This window comes from Calypte anna, chromosome 2, assembly GCF_003957555.1.
Source record: "Calypte anna isolate BGI_N300 chromosome 2, bCalAnn1_v1.p, whole genome shotgun sequence".
NCBI lineage: Eukaryota > Metazoa > Chordata > Aves > Apodiformes > Trochilidae > Calypte > Calypte anna.
Window position 1 is genome coordinate 32,642,801 of NC_044245.1, and position 19,154 is coordinate 32,661,954.

A 19,154-nucleotide genomic window follows, 5' to 3' on the forward strand; every position below is an offset into this window, starting at 1 on the left:
CTTTGAGATGCAAGATACTATGCTTTTAGGTAACAGCAGGTTTTGCTTTTACTCCATGTGCCTGGATTTTCTATTCTGTTAAAGTGCATGTTACAGATCTTGGAGTCAGTATGTGGTTGCACATAGTTAGTTCCAAGGGCTGAGGCAACACTGAAAATGTCCTCTCCATCTGTTACTGAGTCCCCCATGCATTGCTGCAGCTTCCCTTTTGTACAAACTGCTTGAGAACTTTTTTTCTGTTCCCATTCTGGTAATGATTTCTCTGTGCTCTGAAAGAGTCTGTTGTGGTGTTGCTGGAACCTGAAAATCCATGAAGGGCAAGTTCTTCATGGTGTTGCCATATATTCCCTGTGTGGGTTAAGTTACTGCCTGTTCCCCCACCTGCCAAGGCAGAAGTAGGGTAGACACTGTTCTTGAAGGAGACGAAGAGTTACATACCCACTAGGTGGTCTTTGAGTGTTTTGAGATTCATTAGAAGGATTTTGAGTGGTAATCAGTACACTAAAATTTTTATGCTTTGTTTGCATGAACTGTGGTAAATTGCAAGCTGTGCAAGTCCTGCCAGCTGAAACACTTGAGGTCAAACGGGCAAGAAGTCTTGAGCAGCATAAAAGTCACATACAATGAAAGTGTTTAAAGCCAGCCCAGCCCAGAGGATTTGTGTACAATTATCGCACTTTGGAGTTCACAAAACTGATTCAGAAACCAGAAAAATTCTTCTGGGGCAAAGAGATTGAAGATGCATTGGTTCATCTACTTTCATGAAAGCTGGATGAATACTCCAAAGTAAAAGCCTGCTGACCTTAATAACAGGAGATGCAGGTGGAGGCTGCTGGAATTTGAAGTGGTTTAGTTGAAAAACTTTTTTTTTTTTGTCATAGGACTTTGCTTAAAAGCTTGAATTTGCTGCTGGGAAATGCAGATCTGTTCCATAGCAACTAATTTAACTAATTTCCATCCTAATTTAAGATAACTGTCAAAATGATGATTCCACAAAAGCAACTTCTTCTTGAAGGCTGGCTGTTGCCAGCGTTCATGTTGCAGATGTGCAGTTGTCGTAAGCTCATCAGTCTGCCTGTAATTTTTATCATCTGTCCTTGCCAGCAAGATGTGGAGCTGTTGTTCATTTGTTTGTCCAGCTGCCTTTCTTCTGTCAAGTTGGTTGGTTTTGCTTTTTCTTTTTTTTTTTTCTTCTTTTTTTTTTTTTTTTTTTGGGGAGGTTTTTTAATTTCAAGTTATCACAGGATTATAAAATGGCTTGCATGTCATCTAGTTAACCCCCCCTGCAACAAGCCAGGGGCATCTTCAGCTAGTCTGAATCTACCCTGCTATAGTTCAAAATCATTCTCTCTTCTGTTGCTACAGGCCCCATAGAAAGTCTGTCTCTGTCTTTCTTATAAGCTCCCTTTAAGTACTGAAAGGGTCCAATATATCCCTGTCTTTCTTGGGCTGAGGTCTCCATAACTGGACACAAAACTCCACATGGGGGTCTCGTGGGAGCAGAGTAGAAGGGCAAAAATCACTTCCCTCAAGCTGCTAGACACCATTTTGATGCAGCCCAGGATATGGTTGGCTTTCTGGGCTGCAAGTGCACAATTCCACCTCATTTCCAACTTTCCATCCACTGGTACCCCTGGGTTGCTCAATTCTCCCATCTGTTACCTATGCAAGATACTTCCTGATAGTAGTAACTTCTGTCAAGGAGGTGGGGGAGAGGCAAACTCCTCAGAAGTTCCTGTGTGCCACCATTTTCCCAGTGCTTTGACACAGAACATAATGTGAGTTTTTTTACTAGGAAGGTTTGTGAACTTCTTCTCTGGAAAGGACACGCACAGTCTTTACCTTCCCAGGGGCTTCTCATCCTCTTTCTTTTAGTACTGTAAAGCTTTAAAGAATTGAAGCTTATGTGGTCAGGCTCTGCCATGTCTACCTGGTCATGTAACATGCTGGAGGAGCAGGAGAAAATGTGTGTGCATGGCTTGCAGGCACAGCTAGGGCCACAATTTCATACCCGTCACATGGAAGAAAGAAACATCGGAGTTGGTGGATGACAGGATGTTTACATTAATGGTGTTTTCCTCATACTCTTTTGAAAGACTTTGTTAACCAGAGCTTGACTTCACTGTTTATCTGCAAAGCTGTTAAATTCTTGGAACATCTTTGCTATTGGGCCCTTGTAGTTCAGTCACTGTGACTCAACAGCCTTTGTATTTCAGCACTTAATTCCTTACATTGTCTCTACAAATGTCATTATTGTAGAGGGCAAGAGTGGTTTGGTGCTGGTGTTCTCTTGGAGGCACATGGTGCCATTTGAGAATAACATGACTGCTAATGTGCATAATGAGAGGTGTGTTTTATAGTGATTTGTCACAGAACAGCCTTTTTTGCTCCAACTTAATAATAGGCTTCCAGCCTCTTCTGGATGTGCTGTGTCTTGTCCCGCTGTTTTACTGGGGAAGCAGCCAATCTTCAGAGATAGGATCTAAAGCCTCACTTATTTGTAGTCATTTGCTTCTACTGCTGGAGACAGAAATGGTCCAGGGAACTCAGAGAGATACTGAGTACCAATGACTTGGGTTTTGAACACCACTTTTTTCCTTCCTGTATATTTCTGATTCAATGAAAGTCTCTTTAAAAAAACAGGTTTTGATAGGAAGCTTAAGAAACGTGCAGCGATTTTTTCTGTAAGCAGTACATCTGTGGAGTGCTTCATAGTCACCTGTACATATTTCAGAGCATAGGGGGCTGCATTGTTTTCTCCTGGTCCTAACTGTACCAGAAGTTACCACGTTAGACCTTTTCAAGAACACAGCATCAGGAAATACTGAACTTAGTTTACTGAAAATGTAAAATAACTTTCTAGGCAGAGTGTTCTGACAGAAGTGTATATTGTGTTAATATCTTAATGCTGTGCCTCAGGGCATTTATAAAGTTAATCTCTTGACATTTTTATTTGCTTTTTGGCTCAACATCACGATTCATTTTTTATCTTTTTGAAGTTCCATTTATGACTGTCATTTAATTGATGGTAACTACAAATTATACTACCTGCAAAGGAATACATAAAAGAAATGCAAGTAATATAATTTGGAACATGGTAATCTTAGTAGCTTGAGTCATGAGTTTCATCATCCACTGCAGTTAGTATCATGATTCATAAGTCTATTAAGTTTCTTTTTTTCATGTGTCATCAGGTTAGTAGCTCAACAGTAAGGTGGCAGAATTGTCTTGTCTCACCCAAGTCCTAGGAGGGAATGCATGTTTGATTGTTCCTACGTATGTATAGTAAATCTGTCCCCCTGACCCCTGAAATCTGTGAAACAACTTCCCGTGCTTCAGAGGAGCAAGTACTGGTTAAGCCATTCAGATTATCAAATGACTACTGCCTTAAGCTAAAACTTATACTTTGTTCAAGTTGTTTTGAAATCCATTTGTTCATTTGCTGAAGGTGACCTACCACCATACATACATCAGTGCACAGACAAGTGATCCTGGGCAGATGTAAGCAGGAAGCAATCAGCATTTGCTTTATGTTAAGTCAATACTACTACAGAAGTACTGTCAGCCCTTCTGAATGGTTGATGTCTAATTTAGAGAAAACCTAATCTTTTCGTTACTCTCTGTGGCTTCACTTTCAGTTTAAAACCCTCAAGTAATGTGATCTGTTTTGGAATGTCCCCTCTTTTTTAGGTGTCATGCCAGCAACAGCACCTGCCACCTACTCACTTCATTTTGAAGTTTGAAAAGCTTTACAAAAAGGACGAGTCTTTTTATAGATAGGTGGGTAGAGATGCATTTCTACATTAGAACTTGCATTATTCAGGAGACTGGACTTTCTCTAGTAGTGTTTATTGCTTTTTCAGGATCCATGGTGGTGAGGAGAAACAAATTGTAGGCATATAAATACTGGAACAGGCTGCCCAGTGAGGTTGTGGAGTCTCCTTCTCTATAGACATTCAAAACCCACCTGGATGTGTTCCTACGTTACCTGTAGCTGACTCTGCTCTGCCAGGGGGGTTGGACTAGATGGTATTTTGAGGTCCCTTCCAACCCCTAACTTTCTGTGATTCTGTGAAATAGATGACCAGCACAGTTGTACACATGGTTGTTCATTATAAAATCAGTATCTTTCATTCTTGTTAAGCTTTCAAGCTTATGCTAAGGGGAATTTCATGTAAGCTTAAAGTACTGGCATCTTCACTGTGGGTACAGACCTGACAAAGTAACATAATCATAATGTGCCACTAAGCAAGTGATAGCACTTTTCACTGAAAAAAGCTTTTTTCTTACATAAAATGTTTGCAGGTTCCCCCTCTGCCACATCTGTCCAATGTGCAGGACAGGTGAAACTCATCCTGTTCAGGTATGTGTACAGGTATGGTGTTTGTATTTAGATTCCTCTAGGGCTTCTGCTTCCCAGCTTTCATTGAACTCACTCTTACCTCTTTTCTGAGGGGCTTTGTGAATAAGTGGTTCAACTGTGCCATTGTTGTGGGCTAGGGCAGTGCTGTTTTGGAAGCAGGGGGGCCACAGGGGTCACTGCTGTGAGAAGCTGCTGGAAACATGTCTTTGCTTTTTCCACTGTTTTGATAAATCTTAGTAGTGCAACTCGCTTTCACTTGCATAAATTGCTATGCAAGATTGGGTCATTTCTAAAAAGTGTGAAAAATCGTGTCTTTTGACCATGCACTGATTAGTCTAGTAGGCTCAAAATCAGGTTAAGTTGGTTTTAATAAGTTAAATACCAAGCAATTCCAGAATAATTTAGTTGGAGAAGAAAGGACTTAAAACATGTAAAGTGATCTCAGTGCTACTGTCTGTCTTTTAAGTAACATAATGGGGATACCATTTTTCTTTGGCATGCTACTTTTTCTGAACTTGGATGTCACACGTCAAGGACTAAAAATTCATCAGAGATAGCTCAAGGAAGATTATGAGAAACTCTGATGTCTACAAACCAGGATCTAGGAGCTATGAAAAACACCTGGATAAAGAAAAGGCAAATTTTAAGTCTTCAGAAAGGTAAAAGTGTAGAACAGAAATCAACAAAATTGATTTATTGCTACTTTTGCCCTTTGAGGATTAATGGGTTGATTTTTAAAGCAAAGGAAGGTAAGATTAGACATCAGGGAATGAAACATTCTAATTCAGCATCATTGAGCACTGGAGTGGCTAAGGGAGGCTTGAAGCCTCCAGTGCTGTAGTTAGATAAGGCAACTGTCAGGCAGGAATAACGTAGGTATATATAAATACTATGGGGTGAAAGACAGGCTGGAGTAAAATTTCTGTTCAATTTGTCTCTGTCTTTCATAATTTTTTTTAAGTCCATCAAGAAAAAAATGTGTGAACTTGGAGAAATTTGAATTGGGTAAATTAAAATGTAGAAACCTGAATTAGAATCTCTCTTTTGAAGATGGCAGGGAAAGAAGACCTAGGTTAACTGCATGCAATTGACACGTGTTTGCAGTACCAGTCTTAGGAAGCTTAATAAGTGGCTGGACTTTTCTCTATTGGAAGCTGCACACGTGGCTAGCTCTGTACCAAAGGCAGCCTGACATTTGTAGAGACTCAAAGTAATTACTATTACTAGTACTCAAAGTAATAGGTTTTTCCTGCAAGGATGACTTCAGCAAAGCCTTTATCAATTGTAAAGTCTTGCTCTGTACATCTCTAAATTGGTTTTAAAGCATTTTGATTTAATTTATATGGAAGCCTGATGTTCTTAGCTAGCTGTCAAATGCAGTGTTGGAAGCAGTAAGTGTCTTTTGTGGCCAGAATATTATGGGTATATGATTAGTAAGATACGAAGCCTTGTTTAGATACAAGGCTGAAAACACCCACGGATGTCTCATCCTGCTGGGAAACATTTTATTTAGAGTATGCTGCCTATATGTCTAATTTGCCAGATAACACACTGCCTGGTAAACTGGTAAACTGTCGTGGGGCTGGGCAGGAAGCTGCATTTATGTTAGCATTTGTATGGCTTTCCCTGCCTGCCAAAAATCTGCTTCAAGTAGGACTGACTTTGTCCATTGAGAGATGTTACCAAAATTCTATATATTGGTTTTATACCTCTTTATTTTTCAAAAGTGGTACCTGATGATGGAAACAGGATCCCTTTCTATACAGGTTATGACTTGTTGTTTATTCCCCATATGCTGTGCTTGTTTGACATATCTGCAGCAGAGGTCATTACTATGATCTACTCATATTTGCCTTCAGGTGAAGCCGTAAGCAGCAGAGAGGAGGTGAACTTCTGAGAAATACACCTGCTTTTGTTCAGCTGTCTCTGGTAGGGGTAGCATTAAAAAAATAATAATACACAGAGTATGATGCAAGCAGACTTGTTTTTCAAAGGGAGTGATGTGCCACATATTCCAGAAGAGACTCAGTTAGTAGGATGTTTTAGCCCATTAGCTCATGCTGAATTTTTGCTAATAGCTTCTTTCTCATTAAGTCTGGTGAAGGAGCTTCTCACAAAGATGAAAATCAAAGACTGAGGGGCAGTCCTGAACCAGGAGAAGGTAAAGAAGCCCACCTCACTCCTTGCACTGATTAAATTGAGTATATGGTAACCCAGGTGTCCCTTCTCTCACAGTTTGCTTGTTGAGACAGACTTGGCAATGAACATTCTTCTCTTCACTACATCCGTACAATCAGGGTAGTCTTTACCTTGTAAGAGGTTTCTGTCAGCTGATGTAACCCTTGAAATTCTTTTGAGTTTAGTTAAGAATATGTGTCATTGCTCTAAGTCCACCACAGGCAGTGACCTCAAAGTATAGATTATTCCCTCCCATGCCTCACAGTGCTCTTCCCCCATCATCAGAAATATTTTACATCAAGAAAGTGCTCCAGTGTGTGTCTAAATGCTTTGTTGAGTGGAGATGGATCCAAACAGCTGTCTTTAATGGTTTGGTGAACCTGAACTAGTGTCACTGTTTCCCTTGCTGTTTACTGAAAGCTTTGCTGCGTGATGAGGAGGTTGAATGCCTAGCTTGCTTCTGTCCCTCTGTTTTAAACTAATGTCTTAACCTAGGACATGTGAGTTTGGTTGAGGATAAAAGTCTTGGGAATATTTTGATTACTGCAGGGGAATGATATGCATGCTGTGTTACTGGTGCAGTGTGGAACAGTATGGATGCAAGCATGAGCATTTTTATTTAGGCTACAGGATTAACATACAACTCCTGTAGTAATTCCCAAATTGCATATGCACAAGAAAGACTAATTTCCTGGAAAATCTCAAAATAATTTTCTCCTGAATACATAGGAAAGATGTAGGTCTAATATATATGTATCTGACCAATGTGTCTTGTAGATTTGGTGGCTTTTTGATAGTCAGGTAGTGTTCCTTAGTGGGAACTAAAGCTGAAGTGGTACAACACTGCTGTTTCTTTCATGCCAAGGCACATTCTGTCTCGTGCAGGAGCAGGGTGGGAAGGGAGTTGTTCCACTATCATTAATGTACGATTGATCTCAATCAGATTTTCAGTCTGTAGACTGTGCATCTTGTCTTGCTTTATCTTGTCTTTCTCTGAACCAAATCCCTTGAGTTTACTGCATGTACTTTGGGTATTTTTCCTTTGAGTGCAACTGCACTCAAAGGGCTTCATCACTTTATAACGCTAGGTAGGGGCAAAAAAGGCTTCTCTGTTCATCTTCAAGTGTCTGCTCAAACCTTCCTTTTTTAACAGGTCACTTAAGGGATGTGGAATGTTCTCATTACAGCATTTAATTTGCCATCCCAATTCATGGTTCACCTGCACAATTCAGCAGAGATTATGGAATCACAGAATTACTGAGGCTGGAAAAGACCTCCAAGATCATCAAGTCCGATGACCTAAACACTATCATAGCACTAAGTGCCACATCCAGCCTTTCCTTAAACACCTCCAGGATGGTGACTCCACTGCTTCCCTGGGCAGTCCATTCCAAGCCAAAGTTAGTGATTAATTTTCTCCACATCCCGATACCTTTAATTTTTTTTCTATAACAAGTGTGTAAAATGCTTCTTGGAAACTGTGTAGTTGTTTTTCACTCAGGAGGAGGGGTTTGCATCCTCATACTTTCTCAGTGTGTTGCTGGATGAGTTAAATGCAAATTCTTAGGGATGATGATTAAAAAACATGTGTAAAGTGCTTGCATTCACTTTTTCTTTATGCTGTGACTCAACTCGATTACTCTTCTGCAGGAGTCAGTAAATGTTACGGCAAAACCTGTTTGCATCCAACATCTTCATCTCCTAACTGCTGCTGACAAAGATACAGAAAGGCATTCAGATGTATCTAATCTGAAAGCTGACATTTTAAGTTAATATTCCCCAAGATGATGTGAACAACTCAGGGCATGCCAAAGCAGACCTCACATCATAAGTGTGCGGGTAGGCACAGAAAAAACCCCAACAATATCCCCCCCAAAAAAGTTTGTGATAGATTGATTTAGCCTGCATTTAGCTGATTATGTGCTTACTCTTCCTGACCTAGGCTCTGCTTGTTTGTTTCAGTATTAGGCTAACAACAGACACTTAAAACCAGAATGTCACAGAATCTCCTAGGGTAGATGAGGTTGAAAGGGGCCTCTGGAGCTTCTCTAGTCCAACCCATGGCTCCAAGCAAACATGCTCATGACCGTCCTCAATCAGATGCTGAGTGTCTCCACTAATAGAGACACCAAGCCTCTCCAGATAATCTGTTCTAGTTTTTTACCATCTTTAAAGAAACTTTTTCTTATATTTAATGGAATTGTCTTTATTTCAGTGTTGGTCCTTTTGTTTCTTGTCCTTCAATTGGATGCCACCGAGAGGAGTCTGGTTCAACCTTCTTTACCTCCTCTCATCAGATATTTATTATTTTGACCCCTGAGCTCTCCTGTCTTTGGGCTGATCTCAGCCTCTTCTCATGTGGCAAATATTCCAGTCCATGTAACCATCTGTGTAGACCCTGCTACACTTGCTCCCTGTCCATGTCCTTTTTTACTGGGGAGCCTAGAACTGGAGACTCAGATGCTTTTGCCAGAGATGCTTTGAAGGCATATTTTATTTCTGTACCAAACCAATGTAAACACATTCACTACCAGTTGAGACATTTGGGTCCTTGGTGGTAGGTCTGGCATCTGGAACCCTGGTATTAAAAAACCCACAAAGTCAACCACTTGGAGAATGGCAATCCGTGGCATCCTAATGAAACTTACTCAGGAGTTGTGGTATCAGCAAGCACTTAATTCCTGGTTTTCAGCTCACTGGGAGTTGTGTCAAATTCTGCATCTCTTCTGTTGTCTTTGGTAAATGCTGAGATTGGATGGAAAGAAGTTATTGCTTTTTACATCTTCTGAGGTTCCAGCCATGGGTCCATCAAGTGTTCCCTGTGTTGTGCACTGAGGTAGTGGAGTGGATTGTTCCCACTTGTATTTTCTGAAGTATGTTTTTTACAGCCACCATTTGGTTCTCTCAGGCAAAGGACTCCAGCCTTTCCACTCTTCCAGCCTGCACACATCCCTAGCCCTTTCCTCTTTAGATGGTGAGGAGTGTCTGCTAAAGAGGATCTGAAAGTGTAAAAACTGCCACTTAGTGTTTAAGGGCTGTTAAGGCCCACTGAATGCCCAGTTTGAGTTCAGGTATGATTTTGCTGAGGTCCACGTTGTTCACGGGCAAATAGGAATGGTGCAGGCTTTAAGTGCTCCCATCCAACATGAATTCTACATAGGACCTACTGCAAAGGGGGGAAGTGTGCTCTCCCATCATGGTCACTGAGAGATAAAGCTGAGTGCTTTTTACTTTCTACAGAGTATTGGGCTTCGTGGCTAGTGTGTGTGAGATGGTGAAACAAAGCCTTGAGCTTCTCATTTTGATTTACATGTCATCAATGATACAGGTGTTACTCATAGTGATCCTTTGCTGGGACTTTCCAGTCCCGGTTGGAAGGCCAACTTCAGAAGTACTTTAGATATTTGTACTCTTTTACGCTGAAATTGCTTCGAAAGCAGGAAAGGAATGAGAGGTGACTCCTATTAATGCAGCTGTCCTTGGTAATACGTAGGTCAATCATACTGACAGCCCAGTCATCTCGTGACACTTTAATTGTTGATGTTTCATTATGAAAATAAAGAACTCTGTGCAAAACCTCCTTCTATAAGGAAAGGCACATACATAATTATATTGGTATTAAAAAAATAATAAATTAAATGACTAATACATTTTGCTGGTGGAACTGACAGCTGTAACAAACCTGCTTCTCTCATGATCTGTAAGCTTTTATGCCTGCCTTGTAATAATGAATAAATCATCTTATTACATAAAATTGCATTCCAATTGCTCCTGTGTCAGTCTATTTCAGGTTAGGCCTAAGCAGTAAGCTTCCCTCAGTGCCTGGGTTTTCCCTTTCCCCTGGACTGCTGAGAAGTCACATTTACAAGTGCCTGGGGATGGACTTAGAGAGTAATAACTGCAAGGGAACTGGGAGAAGATAGGAGACAAAGGGAGAGGCGAAGAAGAGAGCATTTGAAGGGGATAACTATTGAATGGAAGAACCAAATGAAAACACTCGGAGAAGGTTGTGGGATGTGAGTGGGAAGAGAGGGAGAATGAGTCAAAACTAAAGGTAACCTTTTTGGTTTGGGCCTTGTGTGAAGTGCTTTGCGGGAGCTCATAGCATTGGCCACTTTGTGTGATGTGTTTTCCTCAAGCTCTGGCAAGTTGTTATGGTCTTAAGTTCTCCTTTCTCTCATTTAAAATGTTGCCTGGAAAACATTCATTACTTACTTAATACCGTAGAGTGGATGGATGTATCCCCTTCACCCCTCCCCATCATCAGTTCAAACGATCAGTTCTCAGATAAGTGCAAATGCCAATTTGGGATTTGTGTAGCAGAGAAAGTTTTTACAAATTAACTGTAATTAAATGACTTGGAATTCATCCTTCAACTACCAACAGGCTGTATCAGCTTATATATTGATTTTTCTTCGGTTGATTAGAATAGGGCAAAGACCAAGGAAGACTCTTGAAAAAAAATCAAGTCCATCTGTATAGAAATTTTGCAACTTAATTAATTTGGTTTAATGACTAATTTAATTGAAACTTCATGTTGTAGAGAAGGCATTTGGAAATCATAGTGCAGCTCCTAAGTTACATTTGCAAAAGGGGAAAGGAATCAAACTTTTTTTTACTCTTGTAAGATGTGTTAGAATGACATCTAGAATTTGAGCTTCTGTGAATTTTCTAATATGAAAGCAATCTTGCCTACTTCATCTTTTATGGAAAACTACTGGTAGGGACATGCATTATAAGCAAATTAATCTGGTTAACTTGAGGCAGCATGATTCTTTGTTTTGAGGCAGTTTACATTTCTCTTGCAGGTTGTCTATTAAATAGACTTATTTTAAAATCCGGAGAGATGGAAGAAAAGATGTTGATACTAAATATTCAGAACCTGATTTTGTACCTGGTATTGCTGGGTTGTGTCAGAGAAAAGATGCAACATTTTCAACATCCCTAAATTTTGTTGACAAAAGGGCTAAACCAAAAGAAGTCTTACAGTGAACAAAACAAACCCTTTGGACTGCTTTTCCAGGATGTAAAATAGAAAAGGAGATCTTAATCCTTGGGGTTTTTGTGATTGCTGAGTGTCTGCCTGAGGTGGTCCATATTACCGTAACTTGTTCTGAGAAAAAGAGTCACTTTGTGGAGGCTGCACAAGGAGTGTGTGAGATCCTTGTTTTTAAATTTCAGGTTTGGGTGTGGAAACAAACTGGCAATCATTTGGTTTTGTTAGAAAAAACAAATAGGGAATTCAGTGTCTGTTTCTGCACTGTGAGGCACAAATAGTCCAAACAGTTGAGCAGAAGTAATTCCTTGATTACTTTTTCTGTATGAATGCAGGCAGCCTGGGTTTAGCATAGATGTAGAGGCGGGCTTGCGGAGCAGAGACGACTCATTATGAGTTAGCAACAAAGCTCAATTTTATTAAGCAAAGTGTGACATTTATATGGTCTTGGTGTCTTCATGGCTCATGTTGATTGGCTGCGTGTAGCTGTTCACACACCTGTTGTCACGTTGCCATAGGGTGCTGCTTATCGTTCTTGTTCTGCTTTGCCAATCGCAGGCATCCTGTCTGCACCTTTTTATCTGCCGTAACTTTCTTCTTCTCAGGGGCTCAGAACTGGTTAAATACAACTGCTTATGTGCTGTCTATGCGATGCTTTCCCCTCCTGTTATTCTTCTTTTCTGCTGCCAACTCCCTTATCTTTTGCACGTAGCTGATCTTTTAATAACCTTGCAGCTGGGCCTCAAGGCCCTCAGCTCACTCTGGCTAAAGCTAAAGAGTCAGGATTGCTCATGTGTCTGTTTTCGTTCAAAAACTCCCAACACATAGACCTAAATACAAATGTTTGGTATAATTCCATGCTCAGATGTTGTGTCAAGAATTTCTTTTCAGTCTCATTGTCGCCATGGACATTGTACTGAAGGAACATTGTGATTTGTGGGGATTGCTGCTAAGGGTTGCTTTTGATGAAGGTTCTTTCAAACAAAATGATTCCTATTTTTTAGGAGTGTTCCTCTTTGCCACCTTTTTCCCCCTCCTGACACTTGAGGTTCCTCCTGCAACCCATCTCAGTGATGTGTTCAGCACTTTCAGGTGACTGGGTTGCATGGTACATGCTCTCCTGATGGTGTCAGATTTCCAGGGAAAGGTTGAAACTGCACTCACGAGAACATTTAACTCACTTGTACATGTTCATGTACCTTCTGGCATATTTGCTTGCAGTTGGATTGAATGAGTCATTTGCTCTTACTGCATACACTATTCCTGGAGTTTAAGCAGTAGGAGAACTTCACAATTAATATGGGAAGTGGGGTTGGTACACTGAAAGGATGGTGTTAAGGAGTCCTGTTTACAAACTAGGGAAGAGAGGGTAGACTATGATATTGCAATGTGCTGATTCTGACCTGTTATTTGATTCTTTGTCTAAAGCCAACTAGAACTATGTGTAATTAATCAACGAAGAATATTTTAAACCTTTAAAAGAAGGAGAGAAAAAAGGGATTTGGTTTGGTAATGGCCAGAATTGGAAGTTAAAAACACAGAAATGGGATATATGGGCTGTGAAAGAACAATATTCAGTGAGAATGGGTTAAATTAGTGAGAAAGACTGTATGGTCAGCATAGATCTGGTCGGGTGTGCTTGTAGGAAAGAGTAAGGAACTGGACAAAATGAGAGAAAAATATTAATGCCAGATAGTTATGGTCACTTCTTCAGGCTCTGAAAGTGGGAGCAGCAGGCGCTGGTCCTACATAGATAGAATCATCAGAGAGAGAGGATGCTGCAGGTCCACAGGGTCCAGAAAAATAATAGCAGAGCCATGTGCTGCGGGCAGAAAGTTGATTTTTAGGAAGAAGTGCTTTGTATGCTGAAAATTTAATCTTTGGAAGAAGCAGAGATCAAGCTTATGTCTCTATGGTATATGGAACTGTGGCTGGACACTAACGTGCAACCACAAGGCAGCTGGTGTGTCTGAAGTGTTGTGGTCACTTTTGCCATGCAAAGTGAAGCTGAATGGAATGCAGAATAGAAAGAGGAGGAGAAATCTCAGAATAGAAGGCATGTGCATGAAGACACCCCTTGTCAATGCCACCTCTCTGGTTCTTGTCAGTAAAACTCTTCCCGTGACTTCGGGAGGTTCCATAGAAGTGACTAATTCCAGGGAGAATTAAAAAACAAAAATTTCCTAAGAAAACCCATGAGCTTTTTCCTTTCATCTCAGGTTTTCAGCTTCAGCCAGTTCATTGAAGTGGGTAAATCTTAGATGAGAGGAGGAGCTCATTTACAACATTTCATTCTCAAATAAGAAAATTGGTTCTGCTGAGCTTTCAGCATGGTGTTACAGTGATACCAAATACTTAGGTTAGGTCAACCCTCCACATTTGCTGTTGTTTTCCAAAGAGTGTCTCTTAGGCTTTTGAGTTTTACTAGCATGGCTTGTTAGTAATCTCAGGGCTCTGTGCTTTTTTTGTTGTTGTTGTTTTGGTTTTTTGTTTTTCGCGGGGTTTTTTTGGGTTTTTTTTTGTTCTTGTCCTGTCTTGATTGATTAAAGGTCAGATCTAAGCCAGAGCTCACATCAATTTCAAAAGTGCTAAGTAGAGATTGTAGGGATTTTTTTACCCTCTGTACTAATGCTTTTCCCATTATAAGTTGATGGCAGAACAGGTCCAGGCCATAGTTCAAGCAGACCCAACCCTGGGCTGTCTCAGCAGGACTGAGTCAACATGGAGCCAGTAGCAGCATGGAGATCTTGGTGATTATTGACCAGGAGGTGTCTTGAGGTGTCTGAAAGCACTGCTGTGATAACTTAAATGGGAGGGAAAAGCCAGACCTCAGCAATTAATGAAATGGAAAAAAATTAGCAATGGGAACAGAGGTGAATTGGTAGAACTTTGTTTAAGCACTTTTAAGGAACAAGCTGCTAGGTCCAGTGTCAGTGGGGCATGCATTAAGTGATCTGAATGGGAAGTTAATAACAGAGGGGACTGGTGTTGCTGGGGAGAGCTCAGCGTGCTCTCTTTCTTACAGTAGATTCATTGAAAGGACCATGGGGTCACTTTTTTCTGGAGATATTTTTTCTTAGAAAAGAAACTGTGAAACTCTATGTGTCAGATCAGGTACATGAACTGTTACTACCATTAAACAGGAGTAAAGTGTCATCAGAGCACCATAAGGAGTTTTGATAACGTAATCAACCAAAAAATCAGCTCAGCTAATGATCCGTGAACTTCAATTGCTTATACCGAGAGTTCTAATAAATATAAAATTAGTGAATTTACTTCTTTTAAGAGATCCCAGCTCATTAAATGTGCAACACCCCAGGAGATGCTTTTTGTTCAGCTCACTTGTGTAACAGGCTGGCATACAGAGCAGCTGCTGCTGCTACAGACCAGTAGCTGCTGGGGGGTGAGAAAAGTGTGCTCTAAAGGACTCCTGGGAGAAAGTGGTCTGCTGTTGTAAATCTGAATTTGGGCTGAGAAACTAATGCATTTTTTTAAAGGGTTTCAGGGTGGGAGAGTGGGGGAAATAGTTACAGAGCTGGTGGATGTGGTTGGTTTAGCTGCTGGTTTTCCTTTCATTGGGTGCTGTGGTAGTCGTGTTTTGTTTTTCAGTGTTGGAGTCATACAGGCTGTGTGTGAAAGCTAAGCATATAATGATCTTGCAGTACTTTGCTGTTTTATGGTCTCATGTTTTCCGATTGCTCCCTGCTGTCTGCTGATGTTTTATAGATTTTCATATTCTCTCTTGTTGGCCTGTTGAAGACAGTTACACACAAGGGCAGGAGCCTACACTAGCAACAATGCTTTTGTACATTATTTCCTAACCCCCGACAGCATCCTACTCTTCCCACTTCAGAGGCTTTTCATGTGTAATGGGTCTCATGTGCTACAAGAGCCTGAGTGAACCAGCCTGTTGTTCTGCACAAACAGAAGTGGCCTGGAGAAGATGAGCCCTCAAGAGTAGTGCATAACGCATATAGTCAGGGCCTGTCCCATAACAAGCAGCAACAATAACCCATGGATGTGTGCTCCAGCCTTGCTGGCCTGCATCCCACTTCTAGCAAGGATAGTGGTAGCAGTGTGGTTCCTGACTCTGCATGCATGCATGCAGAAGACTTGTTGCTGTTCCTGCAGCATTTGCATATTGCATTAAGGTAGCCTGTATCCTGCAGGTTGTATCAATACTGTTCATTTGCACATCCTTTTTGCATGTTAGTGCTTACAAATAGTGCTGATTTTTCATGCATTATGGTCACATAATCAGAACCACAGGGCTGAATATCTGGGGAGGCCACATTCTATAGGGTGTTCACCCTTTGGAGCTGGAAAGATGCAGGAAGGTGGCCAGCCATGGTGTGAATAAATGTAGTGCATATGACTGTCAGCAGCTTCATCAGTTCTGTGGAAATAGTGCTTGCCTTGATGTTTCCTAGGGCTTATTTTCATTCACAGATGTAATATTTAAAGATCTGCCTTCCAGAGTGCTTGGCCAGGCCACTCTGAAGGCTGAGCTTTAAAAGGCTTTCTCTGTGAGGCTTTGGCTCATGTCCAGGGTTTTGCTTCAAGCTGGTAGGGGCTGCAGGTAGTGATTCTTGTCCTGTTCCTTTTCTGCTGGTGGATGCATTTCATGGTCATTCATTCTGGTGCACTTTTACATTCTCTGCTGCTTAAGGATTAAGCTTAACTGGGAAGTTAAGGACAAATGGGATGGATGCTCAAGGCAATGGGGCAAGATGGGAGTCAGATGGACAACAGAGAGATGAGAGAACAGTAGAAAGGAAACAAGATAGCAGGTAAAGGTCCTTGTTTGCCTTCATTTCAGGTTTTCCTGGTTCCTTCTTAGCAAATCTGAGAAGGGTGCTGTAGTTTCAGGTCAAGGCTCCAGCGGAACCATCATTTTTAACTCTTCCATGGGTTTAGTTTGTTTCACAGGCTTAAAAAAAACAAATGTATTTAGGACCAAGGCAAAATAATTAAAACTAAATCTATAGTTGGAATCAGAATCCCATGATTAAGACACCTGCTGTGATGCCAGGTACGTCACCTGGAGAAGACCCTTTGGTTGGGATTGATGCTCTGTCTCTGACTGAGATAACATATAGATGGGTATTTTAGTTTTGAAAGCCATGCTAATCCCTATATTGGAAAGCCATTCTGAAATCCCTGTCCTCACCTGGAAGGAGGCATGCCTGTCTATGACTGTGATCCATGACAGGCATTTCAGAGCTTCCTTTTTTAGTAACTCAAGCTAAGTTAGTGCTGTGTTTCATCCTGGCATTCTTGGAAGAATTGACACTCTTGCACAGCTTGCTGCCTCCCCTCTCTTTTTTGTTTTGCTTTTGTACTCTTTTTCATACCTTCTAAAACTCTACTCATCCAAACAAACGTGCCTTACCATTCCCTAGTAAGAGGCAGTGTAATTAATTCCAAAGACCTTCTGCTGAAAGAAATCTTTGCTTTCCTCTGAACAGTGAGAGGTGTTCAATTACATTGGAAAGCTGCATGTGGGCCAGGAGGAGAAACCCCCCCACTGCCCTCCCAGCATTTTCTGCTGGACTGCTGTATTGTCATCTGACACAGTCACTCATTTCCAGATAATTAGCTTTTTAAAGGGCATCTATAGGACCCAAATAACTCTTGGCATACTGTTTGTACCATTGGCCTTCCAGGTTAGCAAAGGTTAGAGTTAATTGGCTCATTTATGGCTAATGCATTCCAGTTTTGCTGTTGCTTTTTCTGCAAAGATAATTGCTCAGACCTGTATTTTTGTGTCTGAAATCTCAGTGAATAAAAACAAGGGCCATGCTTTGTGGATAGAGATGTTGCTTTCATCAGTAGAGACGGAGGTCACGTAAAATCCTTACGTTAAGGAAGTGACCATGTACAGGGAAGAGGGTTTGTCTGAGTGAGCCTCGCTCAGCCCTTTGACAGCTCAGATTTCCCACTGCACTCCCTCGACAGATCTCTTTGTTTGGTGCATCTTATTGCAATGCAAAGCAATTTTCAGGCAAATTTCAAAGCAATTCTCAGTCCTATCCACAGGCAGCATGTGTACTTTGAGGGCACAAGGCTGGTCTGAGGTGTAAACCCAGCACTACTCTTGTGCTCTTGGTGGAATTGATCTTGATGGTTATACAGTTGGGGTTCATATATGTTTGTGTATGTACACAAAATTGGAAGAGAGCACAGAAACAAACCTGTGGCAGCATATGCTTCAGTCTCATGGGAGTAGCAATGTGTCTGTACTCTGCCCTTTCTAGCACCAGGTGATGTTCATGTTTTACTAGGAGTAAAAGAAAGGCTGCAGCCTTCAATGTTTCTGCTGCAGTTTTGTGAAGCCAACACTCTACACACAGTTGTGTCTTTTGTTTATTTTATGGTTAGGGTAGTTCTTGCAGGGGATTTTGAATGAAGAGCTTTTGGATATGATGATGTTATGCCATTGCAAGGAGACCTACGCCCCCAACTTTCCTTAACCACCTCTTGAAAGTCTCTAGAGCTAGACCAGGGCAGCTGTGAGAAGAGCCCTCTCTCCCTGTCAGCCCAGGGCATCCTGAAGCTGCCAGTGGTAGGGATAGGGTGTTGGTTATCTGTCCATCCATCATGGGCTTCAGGTGCTCAGAGCTCTGCATTCATCTCACCAGTGATGCATGCTAAGCTTTCAGGTCCATCCTCCTCCATAGCTCAGTTCACAAGGCTTCTCAGGATCAGTTCCCATTTGATTAAATGATATCCGTTAGATAAAGAGCTGGTACTGGCTGAGAGACTTCCTTTGAAAAAAATGCTTTTGATGTTCTTGTGCAGGCAGTGGAGGGGGTTTGTAACTTTACTTTAAAGTGGGGAAGGTCAAACTGAGTGCCAGCATTAGTGTCTGACGTGCTTGGTGGGCATCACGCTCCTCGTGATGCTTCTCCTGTGGGAATGGTTACACCAGTGGCACCTCCAGCAGCAAGATAGGCACTTTATTCTGTCCCTTGTTTACGGAGCTGAGCAGGAGCATCCATGAGCCAGATCTGATCTATTGGGCTTTTCCATCTTTCCTTCATGTGGGAGTGCAGGAATAGCTGTCTGGACAGCTTGCAAACTGTGAAAGAGCTTAAATGCTTCTTATGCTGATGCTCAGTTTTGCCAAATCTGAGGAGGAGAGCATGGAAGATTAGCATTCAGCCCACAGCAGCAAGGATAGGATCATGCTGAGGTGCCATCTACTGCAATAGATTTTTAGGAGTGTGTGTGGAGTGCAAGATTAACAGTGAAGGAAATTAAATCTATAACTTACTGTTGAATGCGATGGATCTGCCATCATTTCAAGATGGGCTAAATGTCTATAAAAACTGTTGTACTTCTGTTGGAAGCAATGGATTTAGTTCTGGAACTTCTGGTGTGAATGTCTTTGGGAAATTGTAATTCTGCTTATCTTGGGAATAAATCCCTGAGGAAGGTTCTCAGAAGTTCAGTTGTGGTGACTGCCTTTTATAGAAAGGAAGGAGAGATGAGCAAATAAAGTGAATGCTGGATTTCATTTGCAGAAATGTTTATATTGTTTACTCCACTGGCCCAAATCTAAGCTTCATTTCTTTCAAATTGCCTTCCTTCCTGAGGAGAGAATAACAAACCAGA